Source organism: Macaca mulatta, chromosome 17, assembly GCF_049350105.2.
Source record: "Macaca mulatta isolate MMU2019108-1 chromosome 17, T2T-MMU8v2.0, whole genome shotgun sequence".
Taxonomy (NCBI): domain Eukaryota; kingdom Metazoa; phylum Chordata; class Mammalia; order Primates; family Cercopithecidae; genus Macaca; species Macaca mulatta.
In genome coordinates this window covers 12566608-12585962 of record NC_133422.1, presented here as the reverse complement: position 1 = coordinate 12585962, position 19355 = coordinate 12566608, and the positions used below count along the sequence as shown (strand labels likewise).

Below are 19355 nucleotides of genomic sequence, written 5' to 3'. Positions count from 1 at the left end.
ATTAAAGAAAGATGTATTACATCCCCACTATGTGCTTGGAACACAAAGATAAAACGCATTCACTCTGTCCTCAAGGAGCCCATAGAAGAAAGAAGTAGGCAGATAGGTTTGTGAATGGATGAATGAATAACGTAGTAAATCAATGAGTGAGGATTGAATGAGAGTCTTAAGAAACGTATCTACATGTGCTAGGAAGTGTCTAGTTGTACAAATGTGTGTACGAGGGCAGGAGAGTCAGTGAAAATTTTAAAAAGAAGAGAGATGATAGAATTGAATTTATTCTTTTTTGCCAGCTTTATTGAGTTATGATTGAGAAACATTGTGTGTATTTACGGCGTACAATGTGATGTTCTGATATATGTATACATGGTAAGATGATGGCCACAGTCAAATCCATCATTTCTGGCTGAGTGTGGTGGCTCACACCTGTAATCCCAGCGCTTTGGGAGCAGAGGCAGGTGGATCACTTGAGGTCGGGAGTTCAAGACCAGCCTGACCAACATTGTGAAACCCTATCTCTACTAAAAACCCAAAAATTAGCTAGGCGTGGTGGCTGGCGCCTGTCATCTCAGCTACTCAGAAGACTGAGGCAGCAGAATCGCTTGAACCTGGGAGGCGGAAGTTGCAGTGAGCCGAGATCATGCCATCGTTGCACTCTAGCCTGGGTAACATGAGCAAAACTCTGTCTCAGAAAAAAAATAAAAAATAAATAAACTAAAATAAAATAAATCCATCACTTCACATAGTGTCCTTTTTGTGTGTGCCTGGTAACACAAGGTTACTCCCTGAGAGAATTTCAAGTGTACAATACACTGTTGTTAGCTATAGTCATTGTGCTGTGGTTCAGGTATCCAGAGCTGATTCCTCTTAGGACACAAAGTTTGTACCCTTTATCCCTACCCTACCTGGTAACCACCCAGCCCCGGTAACCACCATTCTAGTCTCTGTTACCATGAGTTCAATTTTTTTTTTCTAAAATTCACATGTAAGTGAAATCCTGCAATATTTGTCTTCTGGGTCTGACTTATTTCACTTAACATAACATCCTCATGTTGTCACAAATGTCAGGGTAGCTTTTTGTTGGCTGAATAATATTTCATTTTATATACAATGTATGTGTATATATAAAATGAAATATATATATATATACACACATACACACACACATACTACATTTTCTTTATCCATTCATCCACTAATATTTATGTTGTTTCCAAATCTTGGCCTCTGTGAATAATGCTGAGATGAACACGAGGGTGCAGATATTTCTTCAAGATAGTAATTTCATTTCCTTTGGATATATACTCAGACTTGAGATTGTTGGATCACAGAGTAGTTTGTTTTTTTGTTTTTTTTTGTTTTTTTTTTTTTTTTTTTTTTTAATGGAGTCTTGCTCTTGTTGCCCAGGCTGGTGTGCAGTGGCATGATCTCAGCTCACTGCAACCTCCGCCTCCCGGGTTCAAGCGATTCTCCTGCCTCAGCCTCCCGAGTAGCTGGGATTACAGGCACCCACTACCACACCCAGCTAATTTTTGTATTTTCAGTAGAGACGAGGTTTCACCATGTTGGCCAGGCTGGCCTCGAACTCGTGACCTTTTGATCCACCTGCCCCGGCCTCCCAAAGTGCTGGGATTACAGGCGTGAGCCACAGCGCCTGGCCAGGGTAGTTCTATTTTTAAGTTTCTGCAATATCTCCATGCTGTTTTTCATAATGGCTGCACCAATTTACGTTCCCACCAACAGTGTATAAGTGATCGTTTTCTTCCACGTCCTCACCAACACTTAACTTTTAACGTTTTTGTAATAGCCACCCTACAGGTATGAAGTGACATGTCGTTGTGGTTTTGATTTCTATTTCCCTGATGATTAATGACATCTTTACATATACCTCTTTGCTATTTATATGTCTTCTTTGGAAAAATGTCTACTCGGGTCCTTTGCACATTTTTTTATTGGGTGATCTGGCTTTTGTTACTGCTGAGTTGTATGAGTCTTCATGGATTTTAAGATATTAATTCCTTATTGGAAACATGGTTTGCAAATATTTTTCCCATTCTATAGGCTGCTTTTCATTTTGTTGATTGCTTCCTTTGCTGTGCTTTATATGCCCTTTGTGACTTCGTAGTTTAATGTAGTTCTCTCTGTTTAGTTTAATGTAGTTCTATCTGTTTAGTTTAATGTAGTTCTATCTGTTTAGTTTTGCTTTTGTTGCCTGCGCTTTTGGTGTCAAATCAAAAAAATTCATTACTGAGACTATTGTCAAGGAACTGTTCCCATATGTTTTCTTCCCGGAGTTTTACAGTTTCAGTTCTTACCTTCAAATCCTTATTCCATTTTGAGTTGATTTTTGGGTGTGGTATAAGATAAGGGCTTGCCTGGGCTCAGCGGCTCACACCTGTAATCCCAGCACTTTGGGAGGCCGAGGCAGGCGGATCACAAGGTCACGAGATCAAGACCATCCTGGCCAACATGGTGAAACCCCATTTCTACTAAAAATACAAAAATTAGCTGGGCGTGGTGGTACATGCCTGTAGCTCCAGCAACTCGGGAGGCTGAGGCAGGAGAAACGCTTGAACCCACCAGGCAGAGGTGCCACTGCACTCTAGCCTGGCGACAGAGAGAGACTGTCTCCAAAAAAAAAAAAAAAAAAAAAAAAGGTTTGATTTCATTCTTTTTGAATGTGGATATTCCATTTTCCCAGCACCAAAATTTATGGAAGAGATTATCCTCTCCTCATTGTGTATTCTTTGTGCCTTTATTGATAATTACTTTACTGCATATTTATGGGTTTGTTTCTGGGCTCTCTGTTCTACTGGTCTATATGTCTGAGGTTTTTTGGGGTGTGTAGCAGTAGCATATTGTCTTGATTACTATAGCTTCATAATATAATTTAAAATCTAGTTTTGTTCTTTTTGTCAAATTTGTTTTGGTTATTTGGGATCTTTTGTGGTTCTGTATCAATTTAAGAATTTTTTTTCTATTCCTATGAAAAATGTCATTGGAATTTTGATGGATATTGCATTGAATCTGTAGATAGCTTTCAGTAGTATGGCCATTTTAACAATATTAATTATTTCAATCCATGAACATGATATCTTTCCATTTATTTGTATCTTCTTCAATTTCCTTCATCAATGTTTTATAGTTCTCAGTGTACAGATCTTTTGCCTCTTTCATTAAATTTACTCCTAATTATTTTACTCGTTTTAATGTTATCATGAATGGGATTGTTTTCTTAATTTCCTTGTTGGATACTTTCTTGTCAGTGTACAGAAACACCACTGATTTTTATATGTTGATTTTTGTATCCTGCAACTTTACTGAATTTGTTTACTAGTTTAACAGTTTTTTGATAGAGTCTTTTTATTACTGTCTATTACTAGTTGATCTCATCACTTGTTATTGGTCTGTTCAGATTTTTTATTTCTTCGGATTTCTGTATGTTATATGTACCTATGTGGGTACATATAGAAATATACCTGAAGAAATCTATCCATTTCTTCTAGGTTATCAAATTTGTTGGCATATAATTGCTCAGAGTAGTCTCTTATAATCTTCTGTATTTCTGTGGTGCCAGTTGTAACGTCGCCTTTTCCATTTCTGATTGTATTTATTTGAGTCTTCTCTTTCTTTCTTAGTCTAGCTAAAGTTTTGTCAATTTCATCTTTTCAAAAGCCCCACCCTTGGTTTCCTTTATCTTTTTTATTGTTTTTCTAGCCTCTATTTCATGTATTTGTATTCAGGTCTTTATTATTTCCTTCCTTCTGCTGACTTCGGGCTTCTTTTTCTCTTCTATTTCTAGTTTCTTGAAATGTAAAGTTAAATTGTTTGTTTGAGGTTTTTCTTTTTTTGTAACGTAGGCATTTGTCACTATAAACTTCCTTTGTAGAACTGTTTTGCTGTATTTCATATGTTTTGGTGTGTTGTATTTTCATTTTTATTTATTTCAAAATTTTTTTTTAATTTCCCTTTTGATTTCTTCTTTGACCCATTGGTTATTCAGAAGTGTTTTTACTTTCCATGTATTTGTGAATTTTCAAATTTTCTTCCTGTTGTTGATTTTTAGTTTTATAGCATTGTGGTTAGAAAAGATATTTGATAAAACATATGATCTATACTAGGAAAATTCCATGCGAGCTTGAAAAGAATGGGTATTCTGCTGTTTTTGAATGGCATGTTCTGCATGTATCTGTTAAGTACATTTGTTCTAAAGCAAGCTTGTCCAACCCACAGCCTGCAGGCCACATGTAGCCCAGGACGGCTCTGAATGTGGCCCAACAGAAATTCACAAACTTTCTTAAAACATTATGAGATTTTTTTGTGTGATTTTTTTTTTAACTCATCAGTTATCATTAGTGTTAGTGTATTTTATGTGTGGCCCAACACAATTCTTCTTTTTCCAATGTGGCCCAGGAAAGCCAAAAGATTGGACACCCCTGGTCTAAAGTGTAGTTCAAGTCCAATGTGTCCTTATTAGTATTCTGCCTAGATGATCTATCCACTGTTGAAAGTGGTGTATTAAAGTCATCTACCATTATTTCATTGCTCTCCATTTCTCCCTGCAGATCTCTTAATATTCACTTTATATATTTAGGTGCTCCAGTGTTGGGTGTATATATGTTTATAATTATTATGTCTTCTTTATAAATTGACCTTTTGTCATTACATATTGACATTTTTGTCTCCTCTTACAGTTATTGACTAAAAGTCTGTTTTGTCTGATATAACTACCTCTTCCCTCTCTTGCTTTCCAGTTGCAGAGAAGATCTTTTTCAGCCTATTTCTATCCTTAAAGCTAAGATGAAACTCTTGTAGACAGCATATTGTTGGATCCTATTTTTTAAATCCTATGTCTACTGATTAGAGAATTTAATCCATTCACATTTAAAGTAATTATTGATAGGCAAGAACTAACTATTGCCTTTTATTGTGCCAGGAGATCCCTTTGGCCAGGACCTTCCCTATAATCTTCACTAATGTTCACCTCAGCTGACAGAACTGTACAGAGGCGGGGGTCCTCAGTGGTTAAGGCTGCAAGGGTCTACAAAGACAGCAAGGGCTTATGGGGTGGTGAAGGATGCTGGAGTCTTCCTGATCTCTTCTTCTCCCACAGGTGAAGTTGTAACAGATCCCTCTTGAAGCCAGATCCAGCTCTCAGGCGTGTTCATGGTGGCAGTGGCACTACTGTCTGGTGTGCAGCAACCGCGAGGTAGCCACAGAGCAGGCGTTGGGAATTCAGGTACTTGTGGAAGACCCATGACCCCTGGGTTTGAGACAGCAGCAGCCCTGGTGCCTGGGATGCAGGCACTGCCCTCCCTCTCCACTGCAGTGCTGGCGATGGTGTGCCAGGAGTGGGTGTTAGTACAGCAGCTGGGGAGCCAGGGTCCGGGGCATGGGCTACAGGAGCTCCAGGGTCTGGAATGCAGTCTATAGCCCACTATGACAGCAGTTCTGTTGTCTGAAGCACAGGAACACATAAAGCGCCCAAAACTCTGGGTGGGACCCAGGACATGTATGGGGTTTGGTGGGGGAGCAGCCCCAGTTCAGGAGGGTGCAACACCAGTTTCTTTGGGGGGATGGTCCAACACCAGTTTCTTTTCCTCTTTTGGAGTAGGGGGTGGTCCACTGTACCAATGGCTGTTGGGCTACTTCAGTGGCAAAAGCTGTCGGTGTCCTCTTCAAAGCAGGCTGCTGGGGTCTATGCAACAAGCACTTTCCCTCTGCTGGGAAAACTTTAGGGTATTCACAGCTGCTGCAGGGGCTGTTGAGGTTCGCAGTGGCGAAAGCTGTCAGTGTCCTCCACAGAGCACAAAGCATGAGACCACAGTGGCACCCACGGGGGAGCTGATACCCATAGCCCCTGCCCTTCTTCTTTGTCCCTCGTAATCTCCAGCTGTCTCCAGCGTATTGATCTCCCCAGCAATCTTTTCTGTGTGGTTATTCTCCATTTTTTGCTCCACTATGTTGCTGCAGGTTTTTAATTGGACTCTTGAGCCCTGCTGGTGCTATTTTTGTTCAAGGATAGCTCTCTAATTCTTGTTGGAGGACAAAGGCTAGTATCGCCTACTCCACCATCTTCCTGATATCACCTCCTATTTAATTTTTCAACTAATATTTGTTGAACACTGACCACATGTCAAGACTTCCCAAGGCACTGAAGACATGAAAGCAAGACAGGCAAGATGCCTGGCCTCATTGAGTTTACTTCTTGGGGAGGGAAACAGAAAACAAATATGTAAACAAATAGCTCAGAGAACTTCTGATTGTGACAAGAGATAAGATGTAAATAAAAGGAAAATATGGTAGAGAGTGACTGCAACTGGGGGTGTGGGCCCACATTAAATAGGGTGGTCAACAATGACTTCTGAGAAATGCAAATCAAAACCACAAAGAGACACCATCTCATACCAGTCAGAATGGCTATTACTAAAAAGTCAAAAAACAACAGCTGCTGGTAAGGCTGTGGAGAAAAGAGAATGCTAATACACTGTTGCTGGGAACATGAATTACTTCAGCCAATGTGTAAAGCAGTGTAGAGATTTCTCAAGGAACTTAGACCAAGCCCATGACTGGGTATATATCCAAAAATAAATAAATTGTTCTACCAAAAAGACACATGCGCTTGTTATGTTCATTGCTGCACTATTCACAATAGCGAAGACACGGAATCAACCTGGGTGCCCATCAGCGGTGGACTGGATGACGAAAATGAAGTACATATACACCAGGGAATACTATGCAGCCATCAAAAGAATGAATTCATGTCCTTTGCAGCAACATGGATGCAGCTGGAGGCCATTATCAATGCAGGAGCAAAAAAACAAATACCACATATTCTCACTTATGAGTAGGAGCTGAGTATTGGGTACTCACAGACAGAAAGATGGCAACAATTGACACTGGGGACTAATACAGGGGGAGGGAGAAGAAGGACAGTGGTTGTAAAACTAATTATTGGGGACTATGCTCACTACTTGGGGGATAGAGTCAATTATGAACCCCAAACATCAGCATCATGCAATATACACAGGTAACAAACCTGCACATGTATGCCCTGAACCTAAAAAAAAAGTTGACTTAAAAAAAAAAAAAGTATCACCTCTGAAAAGGTGCTACTTTCATGTGAGCTAGATATTTGAATTTTGGTGAGGGAATGGGATTGGTTTTTTTGGTTTGTTTGTTTGTTTTTCTGAGAGTCTTGCTCTGTCACCCTGGCTGTTGTGCAGTGGCTCACTGCTGCCTCGACCTCCCAGGCTCAAGTGATCCTCCTATCTCAGCCTCCCAAGAAGCTAGGACCACAGGTGCACGCCACCATACCCAGATAATTTTGTAGTGAGGGGGGTGCTCCTTATGTTGTCCAGGCTGGTCTCAAACTCCTGGTCTCAAGCAATCCTCTTGCCTTGGCCTCCCAACACACAGGGACACTGGGATTCCAGTGTGAGCCACTGCACCCAGCTAAGCTGATATCTGAAGGGTGAGAGGCAGGCAAATGAAGAGCTGAAGCTCTAGGGAAAGAGAGTTCCGAGCAAAGGGAATCACAAGTGCAATGGCCCCGAGGCAGAGCAAGCCTGGGGTGTTCTAGGAAAGAGAGAGACTATAACTGGAGCTGGGGGCCAGGGAAAGGAGGTATCAAGTGAGGTCTGAGAGTAGAAAGTGCCAGGTTGCGCAGGGCCGTTAGGCCATGGCAAAGAGTGTGAATTTATTCCAAGTGCAGTGGGACGCCACTGAGGAAATCAGGGTGGGGGTGAGAGTGACAGAATCAGATCTGCGTTTTAAAAATATTAAATCTTTTCAATCTTCCCCATTTCTGTGGATTTATTAGTAAAGCCAGGAAACACATTAAAAGGCTATGGCTGTGCTTGCCTTGGCAGTACACGAACTAAAACTGGAACAGTACGGAGATTAGTATGGCCACCTGTGTTAAGAGCCTGCAGCTAAACCTGTTTTTTCTGATTCCAGAGCCAATGCCCTTTCCACCTGTTCTGGAAGATGGAGCTCCTTGCAGGTCATTCCAAAGTAAAAATATTACCGCCCATTTATAAGTATGCCAGAGAACCATTCTTCAGAGAGGGCCATTTTCAAAGTGCTGGCCAAAAAATGTTACTCTTATTCAAAATCAAAAGAATAAAAACTGCTACACCGGCAGGAACAGGTTCTTTTTGCCTCTACCTTTCAACATGATCAATGCAATATGCTCAAAAGTCCGCAAGTCTTGCAGGTACTTTCTGGTGAGTTCGAAGACGGTTGACTGTGCTGCACAGAGCGATGTTGCTTGGCGTTTACAGTGCTGGCTCCTCTATGCAAACAAATCGACACTGCAGTTGAGTTGAAGTGTCCGTGACATGGTTGTCTGCATGGTGTTGGGCTGTCTAGGCTGACTCTGATCCTCTGGGTGTAAGAACACGAGTTGTACATGGGACCAGAAGATCAAGATAGGTAAGTCCTGCCAACTCACGAGAGGCCATCAGTCCACAAGAAAGGGCAGAGGGCAGGGTAGGAGTTCAGGAGAAAGGCGATCTTTAAAGTGTCCTTCGTTCCTGGACCAGCCCAAACTATTTTGGGTATTTCTTTTTCTTTTCTTTTCTTTTCTTTTTTTTTCAGTAGATGATACAGCTTTGCAATGCAATCTTCGCTGCTACAAAAGCATACTTGTGTGTTGTTGAGCCTGAGTGATGTACTATATGGAAAAACCACCAGTACAAAGAGGATGTTAATTCATGTACACCCTATGAAGCAATTTCCTGCTTTTATAAGTTTAATGTTCTTACAACTGGGTCCAGCTTTTGCTGTAATTCCTTTCTCAGAAGGGGAATTATAATGTGCTGTCTAGCAGCCTATTTTCTCCCGTAGCCGTTATAAGCTGACTTAACTACATTAAGATCCTGTTAAGAATGTATCTAGTAACATAAAAGAAAATCAAAACCAATAGCAGAAAATGTCTGCTCTGGATACTGAAAGTTACCATTAAATACATTGCCACCTCCTTCAGCAAACATAGACACACACACACACACACGCACACATACACACACACGCGCGCACACATACACACACACACGTGCACACACGCACACTGCAGGGGACTGTTGCTTCCATTTCATCAGTAAACTGAATAATAAATTCAGTATTTCCAATCAATTGCAAAGTGAATTGTAATGAAACTGGCTATCTGTTCCCCCAAAGGTTGATGAGTACTCACTTAGAAAAGGCCACTTAGTTCGTCCTCTGCCACTAGAGAGAGTTACTCCATTTCTAAGGATCTCAGTTTCCATCATGAACCTGTACTCATTCAGTCAGCCTTTGCTGAAGACCTACTACGTGACTCTCAGGCCCTGTGGGGTCCTCGTCCCACCTGTGCACAGTAGACATACCACAATGAGTGAGCACCGCGAGGTACACGAGCTGCAGAGATGCCCACTGGGGTGCCCCCAGGAATGACAGACATTGCGTTTCCCTACAAGAGAAGATCCAATTTGGAAGTTTTTGTTTTTGTTGAATTAAAGAAAAAAGATGCTGAATAGAAAGCACCCTTCCTGTGGCTAAAGCAGGGATGCAATGGAGAGGCAGCTGAATGCAGGTCAGAGACTAGAAACGAACCACGGGTCCCAGGAACGGGTGTTGTTTTGTTTGTAAAGCCATTCCCAGGTTATGTGACACTAGCAACAGCCCTGGGCAGTTGATTCAGTGAACACAGATTGAGAGTAAGTGGAGGCCAAGACTTTAATACACATGACAACAAAGGCTCAAAAGGAGGAAGCAACTTGCTGGGTGAGATCAGTACAGAACAGGACTGCTCCCAAGTCAGGGAGCTCGCAGAGGAGCAGGCTGGACAGGATCCAACCAGAAACCATGCCCAGCCACACTGACGAAGGCGCCCTCCAGCTCCCTCATGAGAGAGACGGAAGGTAACACGCGAGCCCCGCTGTGTCTTATTTATGGTTTGCTGTGTCTAATTATGGTTGAGAGAGTACCTGTGTGTGTGTAACATAAACTGCAAAGAGATCTTATTTCCTAGTTTGGGTTCTGTCATATTGAAGTAATTTTTCTGTGATTTTATAGAGTTCTGAGGTTAAAAGCCATCCAAGTACTGCAATAAAGAACTGCCTGACCTGGGGGACCTGCAGGGGACCCTGGTGATGGCCAGCCATGTTTTTGTTTGTTTGTTTGTTTGTTTTTTTGAGACAGAGTCTTGCTCTGTCTCCAGGTTGGAGTGCAGTGGCACGATCTTGGCTCACTGCAACCTCCACCTTCCAGGTTCAAGCAATCATCCTGCCTCAGCCTCCTGAGAAGCTGGGACTACAGGTGCACGCCACCACACCCAGCTAAGTTTTTGTATTTTTAGTAGAGATGGGGTTTTACCATGTTGGCCAGGATGGTCTTGATCTCTCGACCTCATGATCTGACGGCCCTAGCCTCCCAAAGTGCTGGGATTACAGGCGTAACCCACCACGCCTGTTCTAGCCCTGCTTTTCTAAGATAACCCACACAGCTATATGTGTCAAAAGGGGTGGTTCCCATTGGTCTGAACCATAGTAGGTCACCATGGTACTAGATAGGATGCCAAAAGCACAAATGATAGGTAAATTTCATTAAAACTAACAACTTTTGTGCTTCAAAGGACAACATGAAGAAATTGAAAACACAATGTACAAAACAGTAGAAAATATCTGAAGATGCTATATCTAATAAGGGACTTCTAACTAGAATATAGAAAGAACTGTTACAACTCAACAAAATAACCTAATTTTAGAATAGGCAGAGGACCTGAATAGATATTTCCTGAAAGACAGATAAATGAGCCAATGAAAAGATGCTCAACATCGTTAGTCATCAGGGAAATGCAAATCAAAGCCACACCGAGACATCACTTCATGTCCACTGAAATAGCTATAATCAAAAAGACAGACAATAACAAATGTTGGTAAGGATGTGGAAAAATTGAAACCCTCTTACATTGATAGTGGAAATGGAAAATGGTGCAGCCAGCATTTTGGGAGGCCGAGGTGGGTGGATCACGAGGTCAAGAGACCGAGACTATCCTGGCCAACATGGTGAAACCCTGTCTCTACTAAAAAATACAAAAAATTAGCCGGGCGTGGTGGCGGGTGCCTGTAGTCCCAGCTACTCGGGAGGCTGAGGCAGGAGAATGGTGTGAACCCGGAGCCGGAGGTTGCCGTGAGCCGAGATTGCGCCAGTGCACTCCAGCCTGGGCAACAGAGCTAGACTCTGTCTAAATAGATAAATAAATAAATAGTTTGGCAATTCCTCAAAAAGTTAAACATAAAGTTTCCATGTGACACAACATTTCTACTCTTAGGTATACACCCAAGATAACTGAAGACACTTGTCCACACAAAGCTTGTAAATGAATGTTTAGAGCAGCCTTATTCATAACAGCAACAATGTAGACAAACCACATGCTCGTTAATTGAAGATGGATAAACAAACCGTGGTTCTGATAGACTGAATAGTGGCCTCCAGTGGCCCTAATCCCTGTGGTTCTTATCTTATATGGCAAAAGCACTCTGCAAATGTGATCACGTTAAGAATTTTTTTTCAGGCAAGGTCTTATTCTGCCACCCAAGGCTGGAGTATAGTGGCACCATCTTGGCTCACTGCAGCCTCAACCTCTTGGGCTCAAGCAATCCTTCCACCTTGGCCTCCCAAGTTGCTGGGACTACAGTTGCATGCCACCACACCTGGCTATTTTTTTTTTTCCCTTGTAGAGATGTTTCCCAGTCTGGTCTTGAATTCCTGGGCTCAAGCGACCCCCCTGCCACAGCCTCCCAAAGTTCTGGAATTACAGGCATGAGCCACCATGCCTGGCTACCTTAAGGACCTTAAAATAGGGAGCAGATTCTGAATTATCCAGGTGGACCCAATGTAATCCAAAGGGTCCCCATATGAGGGAGGTAGAGGAGGATTTGACTACAGAACAGAAGGCAATGTGACAACTGAAGCAAAATGCTACATGCTGGCTTGGAGGACAGAGGAAGGAGCCGTAAGCCAAGGAATGCCAGCAGTCACCAGGAGCTGAAAAAGGTGAAGAAATGGACTCTCCCCGAGTCTGTAGATGAAGTATGGCCGTACTGACCCTTGATCTCAGCCAAGAGAAATTGATTTCAGACTTCTACCTCCAGAACTGTAAAACAATAAATGTGTGTTGTTTTAAGCAACCGATTTTGTGGTAATTTGTCATAGCAGCCATGGGAAACTAATTCAGTGGCACATCCATACAATGGAAGTATTGATAAAGGCTATACAATACAGATGAATCTTAAAAGTATTGTGCTAAGTGAGAGAAGACAGGCACAAAAAGACATGTATTTTATGATTCTGTTTATGTGCTATATTCGGAATAGGCAAATACATAGAGACAGAAAGTAAATTAGTACTTGCCACGGGCTGAGGGAAGGGAAAAGTGAGTAGAGGTTTCTTCTAGAGGTGATAAAAATGTTTTGAAATAAAACTGTGGTGATTAATGCAGCATTTTGTGAATATACTAAAATCCACTGAACTGTACATTTTTAAAAAGCTGAACTTCATGGTATTAAACTGCTATTAAAAAATCAAAAGCTCAAGCTCAGCATAACAAAAATTACCTAGGACTTATTGGACTAAATGAACTGTTTGCATTATGATTAATATTTTATTTGAATCTACATTAGAAAAAGTTATTTTTAATCTATCCTTCACCCTTAGTTTAACAGATTATACCTACTCACACACTAGAATAAAGCAGTCTTTACCTGGTATTTTGTCCCAAAGGAACTGTCAAAATTCAAAAGAAAAAAATCCCATGAGCGATCTTCTCCCATGAGATATAAATTATAAGCTAATATGTCATCAAGACAATTTTAAAATAACAATTTTGTAGAGTAGGACATGCAAATTGGCCTCGTCAACAAAACAATAACAAAGATTAAATAATGTGGATAGTGGACTTTATAATTTCTTTATTTTTCACAATGAAATTTTCTATTTCCTAAATTTTTAAAAATAACTAAAGAAATTGATATAGCTTATTCACCACTGGAGGGAATTAATACTTATGATCATTTCCCTTTCTTACCAGAATATAATTGGGTATTGCCTATGCCAACAGTTCCTTTTAATTAGGTATGATAAGCTCACTATTAAAGAACAAAGACTATATTTTACATGTGGGAATGACATCTACAAAGTCTTCCTAGGAAACTCATCTACTAGATGACTTGTGACATTAGGCCTCACAGACAGTAAATTCACTTCCTAGCAGGCCAGAAATATTAACAAATATGAGTATCTCAGAGAAAATAGTGCTAATAACAATGATAAAAATTCTTCTCACACATATAAGAAATTTACCCCTCTAGGGACTGTGCAAAGCCTCCAGAAAAAAAGTTCATTCTAAAGCTTCAATATCATATGGCTCTAGCTTTGTTAGCCATACCCCAAAAAAAGGTATTTATGTGTTAGTTAACACCTCTTATTATGCCTATATGAATAAACTTGTGAAATAAAACAAGACAGCAATTAAATAGGAGCCACGATAAAAAAAAATTAAAAAATAAAAAATAAATAGGAGTCACGATAGTTTTATTCCTCTTACCAGTAACTGGTGAGGGCATGGGCATACAACTCTGGTCATTGAAATACTAATAAAAACCTGGTGGTTGGGGAGGGCAATACAAAAAGGGTATTTTTTTTTAACAGCAAGAAACACACACACACAGGAAAATCCCCTTCCTTCTGCTGACATGATCACAATGACATGTGATGACTGAGCTGCTGCAGCCATTTTGCAACGATGAGGACAAGCGAGGATGCTGAGAGGTTTGAACTTGGATTATTACTTTACCTACCCCAGGTTCTCAATGATGTGTTTAGCTCATGAGTCAGTCAACACTGGAGTCAGACTTCTTGTTACATGTGGTACATCTTTTCGTTTAAGCCAATTGAGTTGGGAGTTTTCTTTTTCTTGCAACCAAACCAGACTTTCTATTAAAGACCCCAGTAACTATTCTATTACCCTCAAGATTCTGGTGCTCAGAGCATGCAAACCAGGTAAACAGTACCAATAATATAAAGTGTCCTGGACATTTATACATGCTCTTGGAGATTTTACAAAAGATAGATATGGATATAGATATAGACTTAAAAGGAGAGCATGCTTCAGGGTACATATATGGTGTTACAATACTGTGGCCCAAAAGACAGCCCCTGGATCCAGGTAGAAAAGATTCCCAGCATCTCCAGGGAACAGGGAAGAGGAAAGGTGAACTAACAAATGATCCCAAGGGTCATGGTTAGAGGAAAAGTTCTGATGAGAGAAGTCATGCTCTGGAGAGGCATGTTCAGAAACATATAGCACTTCAACCTGTGCCGGGGTCATGGGTGACATGAAGCTGCACTTCTGTAATGCATGACAGCATTTGGTACAGCCCAAAGCCTGAGGTTCCTACATAGTATAACTATTGCACTCCTCAAAATAGTTGACTGCATGCTGAGTGCCCAATGAATGGTAAGACGGTGAAATGTAGACGTGTTCAGCAGCAGTTGGAGACATTGACCTATGTCGTTTTTCATCCACAGGGTTGAAGAGCAGAGAGTGATTCAGAGGGACACAAGTGGGCGTCTAATGAAGAGAGATGCCGTAGGGCTGCCTCTCAGCACAAGAACAATCTTCTTTTATATGACATGGTCATCTCATCTACCACTAGGAACCCTAGCAATTCTTCTGTATTTGTATGTAATGAATCCCTTCTCAGTTTTGTTTCAGGGAAATATATTTTTTCTTGCTGGGAAGATACATTACAGACTACCAGGTCTCAGCCATTTCACACATAAGGAAACTGAGGCCAAGAAAGGTTTAGTGAATTTTTCAGGATCTCAAGCCAGTGCTAGAACGTACATCTTTTCACTATTTGTTGTTGTTGTTGTTGTTGTTGTTATTGTTGAGATGGAGTCTCGCTCTGTTGCCCAGGCTGGAGTGCAGTGGTGCGATCTCAGCTCACTGCAAGCTCCGCCTCCCGGGTTCACGCCATTCTCCTGCCTCAGCCTCCCGAGTAGCTGGGACCACAGGCACCCGCCACCACGCCCGGCTAGTTTTTTGTATTTTTAGTCGAGACGGGGTTTCACGGTGTTAGCCAGGATGGCATCTTTTCGCTCTTAATCCATGGCTCTTTTCACTCCCTTAGGCTTGCCACTGAAATATAATCTTGTTCCCAATAAACATACTTTTACTTGTTTTGCCAACAATTCATCTTCTTGATATTTTGAATTTGAATTCTAATTTTATATTCAAATATGCTAACAAGTCTACTTCTAAGCCACTGGGAATTGGTTTGGTTCCAGATCTTCTTTCTTTTTTCTTTCTCCTTCCTTCCTTCCTTTTCTTCTTTTTCTTTCTTCTTTCTTTCTTTCTTTCTTTTTTTTTTTGTTCAGCAATAGAGCAAAGAATAAAAACCTGATAAGTAAACACAAGGCAGCTAAACCTAACAAAAGCTCTAACTAGAAAGAAATGTGTATTCTCTTTGCTATCCTTTCATGTTGAGGTCTTTAAAACTGATCTTGAAGGTTCAAAACCAGTTTTACCATCAAAAATATTCACAGCAATTATTCCTATTAACAGCAGGGTTGTTCTTACCACACATGTACTATTTGTAATCAGAACATTAATTCTCCAGATCCACAGAGATTAGATAGCAATCAATGTTTATATCATGTTGACACAAACCTAATAGGATTCTAATAAGTAGCCCAACAGAGTTCATGTAATTAACCAAGCTGTTGCTTTCTGCTAAAATCTAAGGATGTCTCCAGACTTCCCGTGGTAAAAAGTTTACCTTACAAAATGCAAGTTTTAAACAGCCAGCTATAATCGTTTGAATGGTGAGATTACCATTTCAGAGTTTCAATGTATTGATCTGACAATCTCATTTCAAACTGATCTAAGAAAACTGAACTCTGAAAGGCCATGTTGCCTGTTGAAGAACAGTAGTACATCCTTACATTATAGGACAACTGATTGCAATGATCTCTAAGAAGTGCTTCAAAACTTTCATATTTAGATTATTGTCTGACCTAAGTGACTATTGTTAAGGCTTGTCAACCATTAGCTGTGTAGAGATTTGCATTATTGAATTAAATTGGATCTGCCTAGTTTGAATGAAATGATACACTTAAGCTCTTGCCATCAGCATCAATTAATACGTGCTCAGTCTCTCTTGGGGTCTGGCATCACATTATGTTCTCTTTATGTGTAAATATATTTAGGAGCAAATAAAATACCACTTTCAATTTTCAAATAAGCTTACTCAGTTTATGATTAAATTTCTCAGAGCAGTTTGTTAACCTTGGCATTTACACATAAAACACTAACAATTGTGTAGAAATTCTTAAGAGATTTGTTTAGAATATATTGAGTTCAGAAGCACAATACCAGAGAAAGGGCAAAATTAAAACACTAAAGCAGTCACATTCACATCACAGCTCTGAGAACAAAAGCAGTTCAGCACACCCCAGCAGAAGTGATTCACGCTCGCTCAGGCCAAGGCAGAGTGAGGGAGCCATAGGGGAGAGAGAGAGCGTGGAAACCAAGACCAGCACAACATTCCTACTTAAAGGATGGAGGGAGATGGGAAGAGAGGGAAGCAGAGCTAGATACAGAGAGAGAGAGAGAGAGAGAGAGAGAGAGAGAGAGAAAGTTATGACCAATGCTGACACTGTATAATCCAGTAAACAAAAATACAACCTCATTCTCTTAAACAGAAATGTAACCTGGGTTGTGGATACAGACGAGGTCAGAAGATTGACCGTCACCAAGTACCTCAAGGCATTTCCAAGGGTCTTTCTCTTTTTTATTATTTTTTTCTCCAGCTTTATTGAGGTATACTTGACAAATAAAAATGTATACATTTGAAGTGTACAATGTGATATTTTGATATATGTATATATTGTGAAATGGTTGCCACCATCAAGCTAACATATCCACACCTCACCTTGTTACTCGTGTGTGTGTGGTGACACTTCATCTCTGCTCTCTTAGCAAATTGCAGTATATATAATAACACAGTATTATTAACTGTAGTCACCATGCTGTACAATAGCTCTTTAGAAGGTATCCATCCCACATAACTGAAACTGTACCCTTTGACCAGCGTCTCCCTACTCCCCTCTCACCCATCCCCCGGGAACCATCATTCTACTCTCTGCTTCTCTCAGTTTGACCTCCTAGATTCCACATATAAGTGAGATCATACAGTATTTTTTTTCTGGGTCTGGCTTATTTCATTTAACATGATGTCCTCCAGCTTCATCCATGTTGTTGCAAATGGCAGGATTTCTTTCTCTTTTGTGGCTGATGTGTATATATGCACATATATATTATGAATAATATATACATATATACACACACAATAGAGTATTAATTGCATATATATATATATGTGTGTGTGTATATATCTCACATTTTCTTTATCCATTCATCCATCAACAGACACTTGGGTTGTTTCCATATCTTGGTGGTTGTGAATAGTGCTGCAATGGGAGTACAGATATCACTTTGAGAAATCACACTGATTTCATCTCCTTTGAATATATGCCCAGAAGTGGAATTGCTGGATTATATGCTGGGTCTGTTTTTAATTTTTTGAGAAACCTTTATACTGTTTTCCACAGAGGCTGTGCTAATTTACATTCCGACCAACAGTGTGTATTCCCTTTGCTACACATCCTCACCAACACCTGTTATTGTTTGTCCTTTTGATAACAGGCATTCTAACAGGTGGAAGGTGCTGGCTCATTGTGGTTTTGATTTGCATTCCCTGATGAATAGTGATGTTGAGAACCTTTTAATACACCTGTTGGCTATTTGTATGTCTTCTTCAGATAAATGTCTAATCAGGTCTTTACCCATTTTTTTAGTTGGGTTATTTGGTTTGTTCGTTTTGTTTGTTTGTTTTTGCTACTGAGTAGTTTTAAGTTTCTTATATATTTTGAATATTGACCCCTTATCAGCTCTATGGTTTACAAATATTTTCTCCCATTACCTAGGTTGCCTTTTTGTTTTGTTGGTTATTCTCTTTCCTGTGCAGAAGCTTTTTAGTTTGATGTTGTCCCACTTGCTTATTTTTGCCTGTGTTGCCCATGCTTTTGGTGTCACATCCAAAAAATCACTGCCCAGGTCAATATCAAGAATGTTTATTCGTATGTTTTCTTCTAGTAGTTTAGTTTCAGGTCTTATGTTTACATCTTTAATCCATTTGAATTGATACTTTTATGTGCTGCAAGATAAGGACCCAATTTCATTCTTCTGCATGTGAATATATGGTTTTCCTAGCACCATTTATTGAAGAGACTGTCCTTTCTCCATCGTGTGTTCTTGGCACCCTTGTCAAAGATCAGTTGGGCATATATAAGTGAGTTTATTTCAGGGCTCTCTACTCTGTTCCAATGGTCTACATGTCTGTTTTTTATGCCAGTATCACACTGTTTTGATTAGTGTAGCTTTAAAATCAGAAAGTGATGCCGCTAGTTTTGTTTTTCTTGCTCCAGACTGCTTTGGCTAACATTCTCTTACTTGCTCTTGTGGATACACAGGATCTGGTCTCACATGACACTCCCTGGGCATTGAGCCTCTACCCAGCAGAGTCCTGTTGGCACCTAAAGTGTCCTAGGGGCACTGTCACATGAAAGAGGCATGAGGGCCACTTCCCCAGACCTGCACTCTCCTGAGAAGGCATCCTGGGCCATCACTTTCACCTCGGACACCTCACAGTGCACTTGGAGCTCTGCAAAGAGGGAGAAATGGCTGCCTTTCCTTTTTACACGCTATTCAGTTACAGGTGTTCCAAATCAGGGCAGATTTTACCCCAGAGACTTGTGAGGTTTTTGATAACGGACCTTTTTCTGTTTACTTACAGGCCTCTCTCTCTTTAGGACACAGACATGGCCTAAGAGCAGATCAAGTGAGAGAAAAACTACAAGCCTTACTGAAAATGCCTCTTTGCTTTAGGAATCCTAGACCCTGATGTGGGGGTGGAGGAGCTGGCTCCTTCTTTGGGTGGAGGGGCCTCAGGCCCTCATGTACTGATGAGCTCTTGTAGGCTGCCCTCCCCGTTCTACCCACCAAAGCCACCTGATGTGCACAGTAATATCTGAGTCCAGAATTAAAGCAAGCATTTGTCATGTGTATCTTATCTAATGCATTTAATATATAAAGAAGAATATATGTAATGTGTCACACAGCATAATAATAAATGAAGTGTCCATTATTAAGCCATGAAATTTAAGCAGCAGAACAGAAACACTACCGTTGCTTCTATCTATGTACTCCTTTTATATCCCAACCTTGTGATCTCACCAGATATAAC

The 19355-nt window shown here is 40.6% G+C and overlaps 1 long non-coding RNA gene across 1 annotated transcript in view; it reads left to right on the top strand.

The window, feature by feature from the left end:
* Positions 1 to 12176, top strand: part of LOC144336270 (uncharacterized) — a 100877-nt gene extending 88701 nt beyond the window's left edge. The window contains exon 5 of the long non-coding RNA XR_013407897.1: positions 11727 to 12176. This is a non-coding gene — a long non-coding RNA (uncharacterized LOC144336270). The remainder of the gene's footprint in view (positions 1 to 11726) is intronic.
* Positions 12177 to 19355: the final 7179 nt, after the last annotated feature.